Here is a 12,976-nt window from a genome sequence, read left to right as displayed (position 1 = left end):
CAAAACTCGTTAGTTAGCCTTACTGACGAATCATCCAGCGGGTCCAGAACGAAACTGACTCCTTTTTCCTTTTCTCCGCTGAGAAACCGAAGTCGTGAGACTTATTCCATCGCCACAGTATATATTTTAATATTACAAACAGTAATATTTTAATATTATAAATAGTAATATTTTAATATTACAAATATTAATATTTTAATATTACAAATAGTAATATTTTAATATTACAAATAGTAATATTTTAATATTACAAACAGTAATATTTTAATACTACAAATAGTAATATTTTAATATTATAATATCAAAATAATATTAGTAGTAGTGGAGGTTTTCACAGCATACAGACATTCCTCGTTCTGCTTAACAAAAATGACACACAGCATAATCGGTGATTCACGGAAAATGTTTTTGATAGTGCTGAACAGTACGAACGCGTGCATAGCGACGCTATCAAATATGCATTGAAACGTTTTCCTCTTCGTTTCAATACTTTACTTACTCTTCATGCAGAGCGAACCACGAAAATATTCGAAAGACTTTCAATATGGAATAACTTCTATAAAATTCAGCCAAACGATTTAAATATTTCAGATGCTAAAAAGACTAGTTTACTGGCCGTTGACAATTACAATTGTTATTGGTTAAAATAACGAAACTATGAAATATAGAAAACGTTCTTTTAATTTTTTATCTCATCCCAAAACTGCGTCAACTAATTTCAATAAGCACGCATTTAAGTCAATTAACCGTATAAAACGCATTGCTTCAATTATCAATCTTTTTTTTTGTTCCATTGTCTGTTGTTTCGATTTCTAATTTTTCCGTTCGATTGCGCTTTCTGCAGTCTTTTTGAAACTTTGTTCGGCAAGTTGGTCTCGCCAACATCTGAACGGAATTTAAATCGTATCGCTAAATTTTAAAGTTGTTCGGTTTCGAAGGGCGTTCGAAAACTTTCTTGGCTCTCTGTGCTAGCACGATACGAACAATTATTTACAGTACGTTATATTTAACGTTACGGAAGCGATAGAACTTTAGATGCAGCGAGTGATCAATAAGACTGGTCAGAACGTCGCTGATTATGCGAACACGGCTTTTTTATGATACTGTTTTCTACAATCGAGTGAATTGAAAATTTATACTCTCCATGACAATTTTCATTTGCTTTCGAATAGTCAAAAAACAATTGCTAAATCTTGAATACCATTTTTTATAATACAATGTCGTAAATATTATCGAAAAATTATTAATTTTGTTTGAAAGCAAAATTCACATGGAGAAAATCATCTATTGTTAATAGTTACATTGTAATAATTATTGTAATACTCTATTTAAAAGTAGTTAAAATATTCAAAGAAATTCGCTTGAATGAATTTTATGTATCTGCAACAACGCGTTCGTTAACCACGTACAAACTGAATATTTTTTCGCTAACAATTATCAGAAATGACAGTAAAACAAAAAATAAAGCGGAATATGAGTGTGAGCTTGACGCCTAACACATTTAGGTCAGCCACGCGTGGTGTTTATTCTACAGAGATTACTTGACCCTTTTCAGGAGGTGGGGGGAGGGGGGCGGGGGGATAAAGAGTGCGGAGGAGACATATTTACAATGACGGATGTTTACAGATGAAAAGAGCGCGGGAAATGCTGTCACAATGATCGACATAAATGTGAAATTCTGGTGCGATCATGTTGAACCATATTGTACTGTCTCCAAAGAATAACACAGTATTTTATTAATACAATCTTATGATTAAATAGTTTGAGTTATCGTTAATAAAAGTTATAGATTTATCGTGATATAAACTTACTTGAAGTAACATATTAAATCAACTTTCGTCTCTTCACGGTGAAACATCATTTATAATGATAGTTTCATGAGAATAGATCTTGGTCCTACTCGTAAAAATCAAATTGTAACTCAACTTTCAAAGATTCGTCCTTTTGCAAATTGCATCGATCATTCTTCAAACTAAATGCATAATTTTACGAACTAAATTTATTCTGCGATTACTTTGAGAGTGAAATAATATGAATATAATTTGAAATATTTCTTATTTTATCATCTTAAACAACGACGTAACCGAAGTATTTATATAGAGGAAAATAACAAATTTCGGGACAACATTTGACATTTCTTAAAATAATTTTAAAAAAAGGTAATGGAAGAGCTTCTTAGTTATAGATTCGCAAAAGGGTGAATTTGATATATGATAAGGTGAGTATCATTTGCAAAAGGACCACTGACGCATTGATATAATTTTAATCCTTGTAATATTATTAATCGCAATGCAAAACACTGGATAAAAGCGTATCGATGTGCTACTTTCATCGTTATTAAAAATATTAAAAAAAAGAATTAGATACATATCTTGCAATTAATAATTTTCGAATAAATGATATTCAAGAATTTCTATCTTATCCAAACATGCAGGATCTAACTCTATCACTAACAATTAATTCTCTAAATCACTAACAATTAATTCTTACATGCATAAAAAATACCCTAGTATCTCTCCCTATTATTTTTTACTAACTTTTTCGTAACTATTAACAAGATATCGGAACATCCACTCCAAAGCCCTATTCTTCGCACCCTGTTACGTCAATTAATCGTGAAAAAGGAAAATATTTTTAAAAAATCTAGGATTTAAATCTTCACATATTGATCGTACAAACAAGGGTTAACCGTGTAAGCAACAAAGTCACGGTTTTCAGGCAAATACCGTATTGCGAGGTCGTTGGAAGCGTTAACAGTAACAGCATGCTATAATCGGGACAATCGACGTGCGTGGAATAGCGCCGAAAGGGTTGACAGTACGTACGGGAAACGTGTTCCCTGGCGTGAAAACATCGGGACTGCGCGCCTCGTCGCCGGGAGGCTTTTCCTTCGGAACGATGAAAGCAAAGATCGAATACAGACGTCGGAAAAGTTCCCCCACCCCACCCCCGTCCCCCTTGCCGCGATCCCGCGACGACTACGCCTCAAAGCGGGAGATTTATCATATTCGCTTCTCTTCCTATATCTGCGAAAGCAATCCTAATAGAAAATCTGATCGAGTTCCGTAAAGTTGCAGACAGCCGCCACGAATTTGCAATCGGGGATCAACTGGTGAATCCCGATAAGATTTCACGCTTTTTGTTTAACGATTGAATCGACAGTTTAACCCGTTCCACAATAAAAATATTACTTATTACATCTACTTTCTTATTATATTTTAGGACCACTTCTAATTAGACTTTGGATAGACCAATAGGATTTAAGAGAAGATCAGGTGATTATTATTTTGTATATTTTATTATTACTGTATTTATTAATAAGCATTTAGCATATTTTTGTTTAAATCAAATACCTTTGTTTATTAAAAAAATATAGGAAGATAGAGAAGATCGTTTTCGATTTACCACGATAAATTTGTTATGGTGGCATCGAAATGATATGAAAATGATGACAGAAGAACGATGGATGTATCTTAATTTTTTTTAAATATTGTGAACAAAATGAAATTATATATAAAATGTGAAAATACACATATAAAAATTCTCGTTAGAAGTACACATATAAAAATACAGATTAAATTACACATATAAAAATGCTCGTTAAACAACTTCTCTATTTATTCGAGCTATTATTAACGATAATGCCTTAAAATTTATCCGTTTTCTTACCATTTCGTTAGGGACGCAAGAAGGCTATCTTGCTGTAAATCTTCAAGGAGGTTTTAAGAGTTAGATAGTATATTCTACTTTCCTCCACTGTGTAATAACGCAAAGAAGCGGCTTAAACTGGCTTATTGTTATGAGAAATAGCGTAACCATAAGTTCTATCGGATATTTCGTAAGGAAATTATATTATACAGGACGTCCCCGAGATATGTCGATATTATTATTTATCGGTACTATTGTCGGTACTATACCTCACTATAATTTTTCATTACCTTTATTAAAAAAACAATAATTTCCAAATCTGTGTTTATATTACCTTTTCTCGTCACCAGAGGGTGCGGAATAAGATATGAAAATTCGTTTACGTATTTTGGGGACACCCTGTGTAAGATCTGGCAATGACAGTGCGTCATTTATGTTTATTGTAATAAAAGACGTAAAGTATTTTATCGTTGGTAATTCAATGAACGTATGCTACCCAATAATTAACTCTTTCAAATAGAAACCACACTCTATTCTCTCGTCACCCATATTTAAACATTCAAATAGACATAATCACACAATAAATATAAAATTCCTCTTTCGTCTATGAAATTAGGGCGATCGAAAAAATTCTAATCATAGTAATTGTAAAGAAGACGATGGCGCGGCAAAGGGTCGCGTCGTAAAAAGTCGCCCTCGCGCAATTTGAATGAAACTGTAACTTCTTATCTGAGTTTCAATTTCTCCGGCACCCTAAATACATTTCTATCGATTCTGAAATAGCTTATCGATTTTCGATTACTATAGATGAAAATACATCGGCGAAAATTCCAGACAATTAATGTTGGCCAAATTGAAGCTCCGATCAGCCCCATCGATTCGTCGTCATTTTGAAACGATTGAGATCGATGTCCTCGCGACGATGTCCTGTAATAAAAATAAACGATGCGTATACTGCCCCGTAAATTTAACGCCTCGATATATTGTTATAACAGTTTGCCTCAACGCCGGCGTCGTACACGATTTCTTCCGTCCGTCTCTGAAACACAAACGATTAATATCCAATATCAAGGAACCAATAGTTAATACTATCAAATTGCCTTTTATGAAGCCATCTTTACGTTTTATATTCCAATATAAAAATGAAAGATGCAATTGTATTCGAAATATTAAATATACTTTTATATTTTCAACAGTTAAATATATTTTTATAATTTTAGTGATATTGGAAGTTATGTAAATTGTACAGTTAGAGTTATGTAAGCTATAGTTATATAGGTTATAGCTATAGTTAAATCAAGGTTATGTAAGATGTAGTTACATATATTTATAGTTATATCTATTAGTTACATCTATTATATTGTTGAAAGTTATATAAATGATGAATATATCAGCGAAAGGAGCATTTAATTATCTTTTATAAAATTAACGTTACTTTCATTACACTATGAAATATATTTACGTACTTGCTACAGTTTGATATAATTAACTTTGAAATAAATTTTAAAAATTATGTCAATTTCCTATCCGATTCCCATATTTATCTAATTTACTATAAATGTCATAATACCTTCGTAGGCGGTGCAGACCCTTAACCCTTTAGCATACTTTGACGAGTCCAACTCAGAAATTACTAATAATAAATTATTAAATATGGATTCTTTTCTTTAAAATTGGAATGAAATTCTATTCCTTCGTTATTAATATTTAAGTAATCGAGTCAATTCAGGCACGGAATAAATGTTAATGTTCCGTCCCTTCAAAGAAATTATATCAATTGAAAAATTCCTAATCACGGTAACTGCGAAGAAAATAGTACGACAAGGGGTTATTATAACGTAGTTTAACATAATAAAACAAAATTTTAAACGAAAGTAATTGTCAATTCCAAATCATCGACGCGCCATTTCGTATAAGAAAACGTTTCACCCCTCCAATCGGCGTTTCCGAAATTTCACTAAACTGCAACTAACCCAAATCTAACCGCAACTTAAGTCAAGTCCGAGCCAGAGCTAACTCAAATAGTAGAATCCAATGTACACAGCGCGGTTTCGGCGAGCGACTGAAGGAACGTTTGCAATCCCTAGGTTCGCGATCCAAGAACGGTTCTACGCGTTCTGTTTCGTCGGAGGGGAAAGAAAAAATGGTCGACGCAGGTGCACGCGAACTGCAAACGGGCAGTTCCCGATGCCGAAACGGAGGCGAGAGATGAGTATTAAAATTCGCTCGTCGCTCGTCGGGCAACGGTAGTTGCCTAGTAATTTCCGATAATGAGCACCCATGAAAAGTTTCGAAGCTCTCGTTCCTCCGAGGGGGGGAAAAAATGTAAAATAGTGTCGAGAGCTTTTCAAACGGTGCGCTGCCGGCCCGAGGACGAGGGCCAAAACGAAGATCGGGAAAGATAGAGAATGAAAAATATTCGACGAGCTGCGAAACTTTTGTGGAGAAAATTCGTATAAATTCCGCGATCTCGAAATCGCAATATTCTGCAGCCGGGGTTCCATTTCCTGCAAACGTTTCGTTCTGGATTGCAGTTGGGACGATAAACAAAAAGGGTTGCAAAAACGCGAAGTAGAATTTTTATTATAATTATGTAGAACTGAATAATCGAATCGTGATAGAAGTATAATTAATGAAATAATTATTATATTAGAACTTTCAGTATTATATCTAATAAGTTGGTCAAATATTAGCTCATTAATTTTAATATTAATTCATTAAAAAATTGATACAATATTAATATTATATAAATATCATATCAATATGAACTCATCATCGATCTGTTAATCTAAAGTGATTTTTTAATTAATTTTTGCTAAATTTTTTACTTAACCTAACATGAAAATTCATTTTACCCTTTTCATACAGTAGTATTCGCTTAGCTTGGATATTACATCTTTCTCACTCACAACAAGAACATGTAGGAATATTAATTTAAATTCAATATCTTCATCTCTTTCGACGAAATGAAATATCCGTAATTCCCAGCCATTCAAAATTCCTATCGCATACTTCCATTAAAACAAAATGAGCTTTAATTAACTGAAATTTCATTTCCCGTGCGAGTGGTCCGAGTAAATGAAAAATAAATTCAAGTAACGTTCTATCACATCCAACTTTTCATTTCGTATTCTTCATCTGAATGACCGAAGTGCCGCAGTCCAGTGATTATTAAATAAAGCCGTCCCTTGCGACAGAGCGGAGGCAAACATACGCCGTGAAAAGAAGTAAAGCAATTACGTTCGATAAGAGAAAGAGGGAGAGAGAGGGAGATACAGAACTTTCAGCCTACGGTTGAAACGATTTACCGAATGAGAACAATAGGAAAGAATATCATTGTTCATCGAAGGCCGTAATTTTTCGAAATGTTCGCGAAAATATCACGAAAGATTATCGTTCGATGGCTGCGTCGAGGCAGACGCCCTACGTAACATATGGAGATTTATTCGACCGCTTATCAGCCACGGTTTGTCGCGAATATTTATGAGAGAAGCTTTTCGACCGTATTTGTCGAATCGATTCGCGGCCGCCGTCTGCAAAAAAGGTTTCGCCGTTTCGCCAAAATCAGGCCCGGCCGATTTTCTCTGGCAACTTTTTCGAAGTTAACCCCGTTTAATCCGCGAGTAGTTCTTTTTGCAGTTAGATAAACGCAGGTGCCACGACCCCTGATCCCCGGCTGACTCGCGCGCTCTGGACACGCCAGCGTTGCCTCGCGCATACAGCACCGCCATTTGTTCCGTTCTCGTTTGTCCGTCTACATGCGGCCCCCCCCCTCCTTCTCTATTCCCTCCATACCAATTTTTCACGTTGCCTCCGACCGCCTTCGGTTTTATTTTTCCGCGCTCGCGCGTGTCTGCGAAGCGAGGACGCTCGGTTTTTACAATTTTTATCTGGTATCGCGCGACTCCGTTTGTCCACGGGCCCCGGCTATCGCGTTTCCTCCGCCACTGTCGCGTATGCGTGCCGACGCACGCCTCCGCATTTTCCGCCGACACCGTCGCTTCGTTGCGCCACCGACAATTTTTTTCAAACCTCAACCCCTTACCGTACGTCAACGAGTCCGACTCGTGGTGGAAATTGGTAGCAATAAATTGCTAACACTTCATTAGAAATGTTCGTTTCTATTTTGATTTTATTTATCTCAGTCGCGAAAGGTATTTAATATTTAAAAATTTGTATAATAATGTGGAAGCTTGCAGTACAATTTAACACATTGATCTCAATAATAGATAACAAATTAAGGGTTACTATGGCAACCGATTCACAGGCTACCGATCGGAGGGGGGGGGGGGCGATTTATAGGCTACCGGCCGATAAAGTGTTAAATATTGCACAAACCTTTGCACTCGGCGCCATCATGGATGTTACCTACCAGCGCTTATAAACATTTATATTATTATATAGTATGCGATATATATATGTATATATAATATTGTTATAATAATATTCGATTTATATGAATTTATAGACATGGAGAAATAGTTGCAAATCGCTAATAAACTTTAATGTTTAGTCATATACTAGAATTACGACGTCCCCTGAGAGGGGACAACCGAGTGCAAAGGGTTAATATTTAAGCATTTAAGTATATTCAGGCGTGGAATAAGCATTGATGTTCCATCGCTTTTGAGAAATTATACCGATTGAGAAATTCCTAATCGCGGTAAACTGTGAAGAAAATTGTACGTCAAGGGGTTAATCGCACGTGATACAGTCGCTCGCGGAGATCGTTGTTATTCGAGCAGCTGTGGCGTAGAATCGCGCGACAACAATTGCCTGGACTCGTTTCGAAGCTTGGAGTCGCCAGGTTCGTAGTCTATTATTCATTTTGTCACCATGATTTGTCAGCACGACGTAGTTCACGGGAAACTCATGTTACGTTAGAAAATGCTAGAAATTCAAATTTATTTCAATTCTACGGGATCTCAATACTGGTTAAGATTTAACGATCATAATTGCTTTAATGATGCAAACCGCTGTTCCTGTAATTAAATACGTCGTTTCTACCTGTAACCTGCAATTTCATTTCTCTCCGTTTCATTATATACTGCGTATTTCTCCAAATTCTACGTTCGTTATGCTATCGATAATTTTGCAAAATGATTTTCCAATCAACGTTGTAGCATCCTTTTCATATAACGTACAATTTTTGCGACGATATTATATTTCATTATTCAATGTAGCGTTGATTACTGAATTTATAAATTACATTTTTTCTTTCTTTTGTATCATTCTCATATTATTCATTCACTTCCGTTATTTTCATTATTTTTATATAAAATTAAAACATATCATTGCGTTACATATATTTGAATTTCAAGAAAGAGTTAACAAACTTTCTTCATTCCACGAGAATTAATTCCTACCGGTATGATAACAATGTATAAGCTTGAAGCGAACGCAAATGGTTACATTATGAATATCTCTGAGAAATTTGCATATTCAAGGATACGATATTATCGTCTACTTTTTAATCTGTCTCTCGTTTCAACGCTTCGACTGCCACGCCAATTGCTTATAAATGTTTATTAAATATCAGATTAAAGTCAAAGAATTTTATTTAACTAAATAAAAATTGGCTAACCACGTTCTATGATAACAACTAATTTATCAATATTATTTCATTAGCGTAAAACTTAATTTCCAAATACTAGCAAACAATTCTGTTACCCGGATATGAGTAACATAACAATTAAATTGTTACAATAAAAATCCATCAACAGATAATACATCGCTGCAATTTTTTAATACATCTAGATCTTTCTCTTCTGCGCCATTGTTTTGGGGCGGCCCATATTCACATGGATTTTTGCGTATATATTTTACAAAAGTCTCTCCCCAACGATTTCGATCACAGTCGCATGACATTTTGAACTCGCTTTGTGCACGTTTATGCGGGTTCCACGCCAGTGTAAAAAGCGATTTTGTGTCTGCGGTAGAAAAAAACGAATACGCTGCGCTGTAATTGAAAGCTGCGACAATGAAACTGTCGATTGTTTTTCTTCCCTTTTCATACGCTTCGTAAATAAAACGATATTTTTAGAAACTTCTTCTCTGCCTCATATGGTTTCCTGAATTTTTCGCGTTGATTTAACACGAATTTCGTTGCTAAAAATACATGTACACGAATAAGGAACATATCCATTGGAAAATTATGTATAATAATTTAGAACGAAATAATTATTTAACTCCTTGCACTATGACTCTTTTGACGCTGCGTTTATTAACACTCATTTATCCTTAATATTTTCCTTAATAGGACCAGATTATTTTTGTTTCTTTTATTATCTTTATTTAGTTTCGTTTCTAGGCTTTGTTAACAGACGGAAACTATTTGATTACAATTTAGAAGAAATTAATAATATTCGTATTTAATAGATCTCACATGGTTTAATTTCAAAAATACCTGAACGGAATCAACGAAACCAAAATGGCGCGTAATTGGCTGTTACAGTATCGGGACCATAAACACCGTTCACAATTTCAGCCGCTTGGCTTGCATTTTCACCTTTATCAAAGAAAAATTGTAAAATGTACCGAATTTCCTCTATGTTGACTTCTACTTTTAACACCCTGTAGCTTGCAACTGAATGGACCAAATAAAAAACAGAAAAAGAATTTTTGTAGTGCGAAATGTCACCTTTCCATCAAACATAAATCTGAAATTGTTTGATCGATACTTTAACAGATATCGATCACTCCAGCCGTCTACCGAAAAATTAATGGATTTCTTTTTCCCCAAGCTAATATTTCATACACAAAGTTCGAATACGTCCGTAACATACAGATGGTTTCAAGAGAAACATGATTTTTATCCCAGCGATATCCCATCTACTTTTGCTATAAAATGATACCAAAAACGACCCCGCTTTTTAGCCTCCTAGACCAGACCCCCCCCCCCCCCCCCCCTTAAAAACTGGCAAAAATTCGTCACGCGACCGTACAATATTCGAGGAAGCAACAGCCTGCGCATAGAACCTACACCAAAACCCGACTTCATCGTATCTCCATCAGCGCACTGTTCCGATCACGTCGTCAGATATTCAGCCGCCGAATTAGGATCAGCCTCTAGATCTTTAGCCTCGCCGTGCTCGTTTCCCTCTGTAATTCGTCCTCGTCCGGCATCCTGTATTTACTTATTCCGTCTATCCCTGTCCGGCAATTTTCTCGCTCGTACGCCCACGCGCGAGCGATCGATCTGTCTCGGTCTCTCCCTCGATCTCTCCATCTTATCCATACCACCCCCGACGTCACTCGATCGTCGCGTCCTCGTCCCACCGCGCTTCCGCCGGCGCCCTCCCCCCGACCACGCGGCCAGCCCCGGTATCACCATCCCCCGTTTCCTTCCTTACTTTTACTCTCGGCTTTCCGTTTCAACCCACCCCGATCCGCTGTTCCTCTTCCACCCCGCCCGTTTTTATTCAGCCCCGCTTTGCGCCTTATTCCCACTTCGCCGGGGATTCATCGTTCCTCGTTCCTCGTTCCTCGCCGCCCCGTCCTCCCCCTGTCTCTCACTCCTCGCCCTCGCTCGTATCCATCGTACGCGGTGCTTTGGTCATTCCTCTTTTCCATTCGCCTTTCCGTTACCCGGGGATTCAACCCTCTGTTTTCCCGCGAGCTTTCCATTCCCGCCGCTCGCGCGCGCGCGCGAATCCACCCCGTCGCCGCTTTAGACTGACCCGAGCCTCCTCTTCGTAAAAATTAAACCGCCGACCTTCTTTTTCCTCTTTCTTTCTTTACTCCGCCTGGTTCTCGTTCCTCCGTCGATGCTCTCTTTTCATCGAACCCCTTCCATACACTTTCCCTCGCCGCGAGACGCTCTCGTTATTCAACTTTCATGCGGCGCTTATTCCTACGGCGAGTTCTTATCGCCGACCCGTTGTCGTCCTTTCTCTCTTCTTACGGGAATCGTCTTTCCTTGCTCGGGTTTCGGTAACCGCCGCGAACCCTTTGCCAAGGGGATATCGAACACCCCCGGAACGCCTTCTTCGATTTTTTCGGGGCTTCGTACCGCTCCGGAAATAACCGCGGTCGTTGTATATCCGAGCAGGGAACGTGCGCCGCCGTCACGGTTTCGAATGATTCGGATTCGCACGAACATCGGATCACAGTCGACTCGCATTCCTCCATTTTGATTTTTCAATTTCTCCGGTTATTGATCCGCTTCTCTGCTACGAGTTGCTCGCTGTCGAATAGAATGAATATCTTTCTGGTAAATATAAAAATTCGCCGGTTTTTCAAGCAATGAAATACGCAGACACAGCGATTGACAAACTAGTGAATTGTTAGGGAAGATCGCCCCGGTATCTCGGCGTCGAACAATTTTTTTTCCTCGAGACACCGACAAAGAATCGAAATACAGTTAACCTACTTTTGTATTATGCTTCTATCGCTTAGCGTTTCCCCTTTTTCCTGTAATATTATTTTATGCCGTGGTCGTAACCGGAAACGGATTTTTATGCAGATACGGCAGTCTATGGTGTCGGCCGAACGGACGTTTATCTCCTATTTCGCGGGCTTTATTACCGTGCTAATGACGGAAAAAATCGTTTCAAGTCTCGGCGAAGTTGTTAATTCCGTTAAGTTCGCGTTACCGGGAATAGATAAAATTCGCAGCGTCGCGGAGGAACGCTTCTCGAGCGTTTTCATGTTGCATCGGAACGAAGGACCAGCATTCGAAATGAGAATTCTTATGTGACGGCTATGATTACATCGAGAAGCTCCAGTTACGCTGACGAAAGTTAATATAACTCGGCCGCCTTTTCTCCGTTTTCTTTTTTTTTTTTTTTCGTTTCTCTCTCCCCCTCCGCCGGCGGAGTCCTATTCTCGAAGCAACCTCGAACTGTTTCACAGCATTCCGTTGTTAGCAACCGAAACTACCCCAGCTTTATATACGCTTCTTCCTCTCGTTACCATGGCACACATTCTTTCTCGCAGCTCCTAATTCACTGCGTCTTTTTTCGATTTTCTTTCCAATCGTTCCCGTCTCCGACTGCAGTCCCTTTAATCCAGTCTTTTCTATTTTCCACGTACTATGTAGTACTTGTTCGAGTACATATTCGATTTTCGTGTTGCTGCTACAGGTTCGATGAGATCGTCTCCAAAAATAATTTAAAAATAAGATGATTTATTAAAGGTAATTTAAGATAATTTGAACATTTTTTTTTGCACTGTTATTGAGATGATTTACTAGCTTTTGCGTGAGGGATGCTTACAGTAATTGCAAAATGTAGGAACTACATAAACATTTAATTCTTCTCTTAATATTTTGTAGTGGAAGGAGGTAAAATAAAGATTTCATACGTAATTTATTAAATATAAATATTAC

This window comes from Augochlora pura, chromosome 2 (assembly GCF_028453695.1).
Source record: "Augochlora pura isolate Apur16 chromosome 2, APUR_v2.2.1, whole genome shotgun sequence".
In the NCBI taxonomy this organism is placed as follows: Eukaryota; Metazoa; Arthropoda; class Insecta; order Hymenoptera; family Halictidae; genus Augochlora; species Augochlora pura.
The sequence above is the reverse complement of the archived record's forward strand: the minus strand, read 5'-3'. Positions refer to the sequence as shown.